The sequence below is a fragment of the Bos javanicus genome, chromosome 2 (assembly GCF_032452875.1).
Source record: "Bos javanicus breed banteng chromosome 2, ARS-OSU_banteng_1.0, whole genome shotgun sequence".
Taxonomy (NCBI): Eukaryota; Metazoa; Chordata; class Mammalia; order Artiodactyla; family Bovidae; genus Bos; species Bos javanicus.
In genome coordinates, this window is record NC_083869.1 from 111109619 (window position 1) to 111117202 (window position 7584).

Consider the following 7584-nt stretch of genomic DNA (forward strand, 5'->3'; position numbering starts at 1 on the left):
TGAACTGTGGTGTTGGAGAAGACTCTTGAGAGTCCCTTGGACTGCAAGGAGATCCAACCAGTCCATCCTAAAGGAAATCCGCCCTGAATGTTCATTGTAAGGACTGATGTTGAAGCTGAAACTCCAATACTTTGGCCACCTGATTCGAAGAACTGATTCATTGGAAAAGACCCCGATGTTGGGAAAGATTGAAGGCAGGAGGAGAAGGGGATGACAGAGGATGAGATGGTCAGATGACATCATCATCACTCAATGGACATGAGTTTGAGGAAGCTCCGGGAGCTGGTGATAGACAGGGAGGGCTGGCGTGCTGCAGTCCATGGGGTTGCATAGAGTTGTACACAACTGCGACTGAACTGAACTGAATCTCTAGTATGTATAATATTTAAAATTTAAAAAAGTAAAGTGGTAATAACACCTGTGAGAGTAACATACATTTATACAAAACTGCTTTGAATAAAGGTACTGTTTAAAAGTGTCATTTTCCATGCAATAAATGAACGGAAACAATGGGTTAGTAAACTGAAGTACAATTCCGACTTGCTTTGTCATGCCCAGAAAAACAAGTCCCACCTGGTTTGTGTAGCAATCTTGTCAGAGCTGTTTGGTTCAGGCTTGTTTTTATAATATTAACGGGAGCCATCGTGCCCTCTGCCTGCCTGCCTTGTGGGGCTGCCAGAACCACCCTTGCCTTCATTTGTACTGAAAGAAAAAAGAGAGGGTAGGAGTTACTGGGCTATTTTCCCCTGTAACAGCACCGTGTAGTATGAAGGGAATCTAAGGGCATGGAGAAGTCTGCACTGTCTTTCTCCTTGATTTAGTAAGGCAAGTTTATTTATTTTTTTTTTTCTTTTCAGGGGGGTTGCACCACGCAGCATGTGGGATCTTAGTTTCCCCACCAGAGATGGAACCCACCCCCACTGCAGTGGAAGCAAGAATCTTAACCACTGGAATGCCAGAGAAATCCAGTAACGCAATTTTTAAGTGGAACACGGGTATATTTTTTCAGTTCCAGGAACTAACTTGATCCACTGTTTCAGAAGCACACGTTCTTCTCGACTGAACAAAGAACAGGTCTGTCTGACTCAAAAGTGCACTACCTTCCATAAATGGATTTCACCCTGTCCTTTTGATGGGACATGTGATCCTCTTTCATTTTCTAATCTAAACTGTCCTGTGGTGGGGCTGAGGGCAGTTCCTCAGCCGTGATGCTGTATGAGCAATGGTTGACTCTCCATGCTAGGTAATGTGATCCTAAAACAGATTAAAGAAAGCCTAAGCCTTTTGGTTCTGGCCCCGGCTTACATAAAGCACAAACCTGGTTAATACATTCTGTTAATTCCTAAGTAATTAGGCCCCTTGAAAAATTCAGCGAAAGTATCACTGTTGAAAGATTTAAATCAGTTTTAGATACACCAGAATCGGGGAAAGAAAAGTGCAGAACTAACAAGGAATGATCTATGTGGTTATTAGTATTTAATAACTGCATGTGTGCTAAGTCACTTTCGGCATGTCTGACTCTGTGTGGCCCTATGGACTGTAACCTGCCAGGCTCCTCTATCCATGGGATTCTCCAGGGAAGAATACTGGAGTGGGTTGTCATTTCCTCCTCCAGGGGATCTTTCTGACCCAGGGATTGAACCAGCATCTTTTATGTCTCCTGCATTGGCAGCCAGGTCTTTTACCACTAGAGCCAGCTGGGAAGCCCCATTTAATAATTAAGTAATATGAAATTATTTATTATAATCATTATAAATTATTTTATATATTATATAGTATGAATTACTTTTACATTATACATTATAATTATTAAAATTATTTTATATAAGATAATATATTTATATAGTATGAATTACTTTTTATATTATACACTACAATTATTATAAATTATTTTATTAATAAGAAAAATAAAGTTACTGAAGTGAGCATTGTTTTAACATTAATTCCATTAATACAACTGATGTACTGTATTGGGTGGATTTAGAACCTGAACTAAGTGTGTTCATGCAGATTTTCTATGTAAAAATCTACAGTATCACAATAAGTCTTCAAAAGGTCACTTGAGAGGAACCCAGAAATGTTAGCCCACTTGATGTGGGAGTATAGAAATAGCAAAAAGTTGGGGTAATTAACAGCCTACCTGGGATATTTTTGTACCCCAGACAAATTACTTAGAGCAATCCAGACAAGATCTTCTCCTAGTGTAACAGAAAACAAACCTGACTCTATATTGGATCTGTTCCTTCAGCTCTAACCTTTGTGGTCTGTGGCCTGTACTTAGTCCTAGGGCTCTGTACCTTTGTAAAAAGATGTTGCCTTTAGCCTGAAGGACTTCCCTGGTGGCTCAGATGTTAAAGTGTCTGTCTACAATGTGGGAGATCTGGGTTCAATCCCTGGGTTGGGAAGATGCCCTGGAGAAGGAAATGGCAATCCACTCCAGTACTATTGCCTGGAAAATCCCATGGACAGAGGAGCCTGGTAGGCTATAGTCCACGGGGGTCACAAAGAGTCAGACACAACTGAGCGACTTCACTTTTACTTTAGCCTGAAATATACACAATAGCCCATTCTCAAGACTCTGACCTTTAAAGGTCACTTTTCCATATAGAGGTAAAAGGCTGCAGAACGGAGAATAACATTTTTTCTTGTTGGAGACTTACAGCAATGTTGTGACCTGACCTACCTGGACAGCTGCAAGAATCAAGGACTCACACACCAAGAAGTTTGCGACAACCAGCTACATTCCCTCCACTTTGGGCATAAAAGAAGCCTGAATTCTAACTTGGGTTAAGATGGTTCTTTGAAGGTTGCACCAACACCTGCAGTTGAGCACGGACTGGTGTGTCCTTGGGCTTAGAGAATGGGACCTTTGGCTTACAAGCGGGAATCTCTCAGTCACGAATGGGGAAAGATGATTTAAAAATAGGTGGTGCTGAGAAGAGAAGGAAGATTTTTGTTCAGAAGGGTGTCCAGTGCCGAACTGAAAGGAAGACAAGCACAGGACTGGGCCAAATCTCCGTGATCTGTTTAGGGGAAAGACAAACAGGTCAGGCTGTTGGATTCTCTTACACAGATGCCAAAAAGAACAAAGACCTCACCTGGGGGGAGGAGACGCCGATAGAATACTTGGATGATCCCAAGAAGTACATACCTGGAACAAAAATGATCTTTGCTGGCATTAAGAAGAAGGGGGAAAGGGCAGACTTGAAGCTTATCTCAAAAGAGCTACTAATGAGTAATAGTTGGCCACTACTTTATTTATTACAAACCAGAAATGTCTCATGACTTTATCTGAGCCACCAGGGAAGCCCCTTTTTATGTGTACCGTATTTAAATGGATCTCATAAACTAGAATTCAAATCATGAAGGGCTGATGGAATATTTCTGTTGGGCAGTCCTGATTTAAATAAGATTTGCTTGTGGCTAAATGAACAAGGTCAGTTTTTAAAATGTTGATAATAATTCCAGTTCAACAAGTACTATCACTGTTTTCCCCATCTAAAGAGACGATCAAACTTGAATAAGGACTGTTAAATTTTTTCGGGAGATGGTGAATGCTTTCTCAAAACCTGTAGGAGATTGGTTTTATATTTAGATTTTCTGTAACTGGTTATATTAATATATTTAAATACTAAGAAGATCCCTTCACTATCTCATAGAACAGAGCAAGATTCATCTGTGTTTAGTTTGTTAAGGCAAGGGCTAAAGATACACTAACAAGGCCCACTTTATCTTTGTGATCCTAACTGTACCAATGTAATTAAAATTCTCTGTCTAAAATATTGCCTTTTACTTAATGAAAGGCATTTTAGTGTGGTTTGTGTATAGCATCAAATAAAGAATATTTAGCACTTCCTACGTTTTGATCTTTAAGATCAGATGCTTTTAAAAATCACTGTGACAAGATCTGTTAGTACACTTTGCTTGTGTGTTCTTTACAAAGTCAGACTAAGTTATAATTCAGGATTTTCTCTCAAACAGGCACTCAGAAATGCAACTGTAGAACTACTGCGTGACTGGTAATAGTGCTTTTGTCAACTCTTTAGAAGCGTGAAAGTAGAGGAGCTATATCATTAGCACAGGTTTGTAAAAGAGATGATCATAAGGCTTAAGAATTAAAAACAAAATCACAGATTAAAAAAAAAAAAAGTTGGTTCTTTGGGATGCTAACTGATTTGCTACCACCTACTCAGTCTGCTGGTTTTTCACATAAAGTTGCTAATTCTTTGCCCCAACAACTCGTCTCTCAATTTATTGTCCTGTTATGAAACAGGTTTGGAGTTGATAACACTAAAACTATTCAAATGTTTGAGATTTGGGCTAATCCATTTATAATTGTGTATCCTGGATTTGTTGTGAGGCTATTGCCATCTATAATTCTCTTTTGAGAAAAAAAATCCATTACTCTACTGCTATTAGAATCACTAAAAAGTGCTTACTTAGATGAGTGAAGCAGTTAATCCAAATTCAAAAGAAGGAAATTTGGTTGTGGCATTTGTGAGAATATGCTTGGAGGGAAGCTGAATCTGAAACAGGGGCAAAGTTGATGACAATAAACCTGATGGAAAACAGCCGATTTTGCCTTTTATTATTTCATGTAAAAAGTCCTATTGGAAAATATCTAGTTCAATTAAGGTACAATTTAGAATCTGAGAAGAGTTTTGAAGGTTGTTGGATTCTCAGACTAAGGATCAGAAGAGAGGGAGAGAAAGAGAGAGAGAGGAAAACAAGGGGAAATAAAATAAATAATGGGCCACTGGACAAAGATTTGGCTTCATGGAACATTCAAATATATATAGAGGCAAAGTATCTTTGCTGACATGTACACAATATGCCCTTCTTTGAAACCATGCAACACGAACAGGTGTCAAGAAGAGGTAAACGGAGAAAGAATCTTGGTTTGACTGAACTCAGAGGGATCCCTGACATCACCTCACCAACCACCGCATCCTACAGCCAGAGACAGTGAAGCCCCAAGAGCTTAGGGGAGTTGCCCTGCTGAGGCTGTTTCCTCCGTGCTTCACTTCTTTTGAAATGCAACACACTAATAACATCAACAGAGCTTCCCAGGTGGCGCTAGTATAAAGAATTCGCCTGCCAATGCAGAGACATAAGAGACGTGGGTTCAGTCCCTGGGTTGGGAAGATCCCCTGGAGGAGGGCATGGCAACCCACCCCAGTATTCTTGCCTGGAGAATCCCGTGGACAGAGGAGCCTGGTGGGATACATTCCATGGGGTCGCAAAGAGTGGGACAAGACTGAAGCGACTTAGCATACAGCACAATGATGTCAACAGTTCATAGAATCCGTCCATGACTAAAAGGAAGAACAGAAGGAAGGGAAGAAGGAAAAAGGGAAGATCCTTGTTCAACGAGGAAGTCATTCTTCCCATGGCCTAGTCCAGAGCCCCTTAAACACATTTTTCTTAAATTTCAAACTTCCTCTTCCTTGCCCCTCTTACTCTGAGTTATCTTTGCTAATATCACTAATTCCTGAAGTTCTGTGCCCAATTAAAAATGAAATGAACATGAGGCTAGAATGTAAGGAAATTTTAAAAACAGCACATAACATATCCATATCAAAGAAGAATAAATCGGCTGTTTAAATTTTAATCCCAATAAATCTATTGTCTTACCAAAAAAAAAAAAAAGCCCAGCACCATTTAGAAAGGTGTATATGTAAGTGTTAGTTGCTCAGTAGTGTCTAACTTTTTGTGACCTCATGGACTGTAGCCTGGCAGGCTCCTGTGTCCATGGAATTCTCCAGGCTAAATACTGTAGTGGGTTGCCATTTCCTTTTCCAGGTGATCTTCCAGACCCAGCAATTGAACCCAGGCCTCCTGCATTGCAGGCAGATTCTTTACCATCTGTTAACTTAATAAAAGATGCTCCATGACCTAAATGTCCCAAATATTAATTAGCCAGAGGATGGGTGCCTGTAAACCTGGAAGAAAGATTTAGAAGTCTTGAGTTTTATCTTTAAATGTGTTTAACCTTGGGCATGTGATTGTACTTTTGTTGCAGCTTCTCAGTCCATAAAAAGAATAATAAAATCACCTGCTGAAGTTACCTCAAAGAAATGTTCTGATAATTAATGAGTTGATGATGGCGTACACATGTGAGATGGAAGGCAGTGTATAAAAATGTAATGTCTTTGTTGTTGTAATTACTGTTACTGCTCATACGTGGGGAGCAGATATGTGGACTGGCAGTATATCATTCACAGCTAAAGACCAATCTGCCCAAGAAAAATAATGAGTACTTTTATGAACTGTGACTTCTTTTGCACTTTATTTTCAAAGTTCATTATTTTAGTGAGATACCCAGGTGGTGCTAGTGGTAAAGAACCCGCCTGCCAATGCAGGAGATGTAAAAGACGCATGTTTGATCCCTGGGTCAGGAAGATCATTTGAAGGCGGAAATGGTGGTGCTTTCCAATATTCTTGCCCAGAGAATGCCCATGGACAGAGCAGCCTGGCGGGCTACAGTCCATAGGGTTGCATAGAGTTCGACACAACTGAAGCGACTTAGCACGCACATCTAAAACTTGAATAATTGGTGCAAAAGAACATTTTCAGAACTTGATTTCTCAAGGAGGGGATATGAAGTACGTAGAATGTTCTTAGTAACAAGCAGTCTGACTTTCATAACACCTATTGGATCTCAGTCTCCACTGTAAAGTCCAGTTGTAGGACTAGATGATCTTCGAGTTTTCTGCTAGCTCTGAGAGTTTACAATTCTACCACTCCAAAATCCTCCAAGGCCGATCCTGCAGCTTATCAAAAACAGAAGCCCAGATGCAGCCATCATCTCTAGTTGGAGAAAGTGTTAGTCACTCAGTTGTGTCCAACTCTTTGTGACCCTATGAACTATAGCCCACCATACTCCTCTGTCCATGGAATTCTCCAAGCAAGAATATTGGAATGGGTAGCCATTCCCTTCTCCAGGGGATCTTCCTGACCCAGGGATTGAACTTGGGTCTCCTGCAATTGCAGGCAGATTCTTCACTGTGAGCCACCAGGGAAGCCCCAGTTGGGGAAGGTTGGCTACAAAACAGATGTACAGTGGAGAGGCTTACAGAAAGGTCTCTAGAGTCAGAGCTGGACTGGAATTCTTGATCTGTGACTTCATACTAGCTTGTGGGCAGGTTTCCTCACCAGCCAAAGGAGGTCAAATAGTACTTCCTTCAGTGGGTCATTGAGAAGGATGAGTGCAAGGATTAAGAGAGCACCTGGTATGTAGGAAATGCTCCATCCATGTCAGGTCCTATCACTGACCTCTAGACAGAAGTCCTCAGCATGAACGTCATCCCTGAGGCACTCAGGAACGTTCATTAAGCACCTGCTCTGCTCCTACTACGCTGCTCACCACCCAGTAAATGCTCATGAACAAGTAGTTTTTTTTTTTTTTTCAAGAAAAGTTTGAATGACTTTATAATTCTAATTATTAGAAACTGTTGCTGTTGTTCAGTCACTAAGTCGTGCCTGACTCTTTGTCATCCCATGGACCGCAGCACACCAGGCTTCCCTGTCCTTCACCATCTCCTGGAGTTAGGGACTGTAGTGGATCCAAATATGAAGAAAGCA

At 40.7% G+C, this 7584-nt stretch overlaps 1 pseudogene; it reads left to right on the forward strand.

Moving 5' to 3' along the window:
- Window positions 1-2527: 2527 nt before the first annotated feature.
- On the forward strand, window positions 2528-3785 carry LOC133235793 (cytochrome c-like; annotated as a pseudogene).
- The last annotated feature ends 3799 nt before the right edge of the window (window positions 3786-7584 follow it).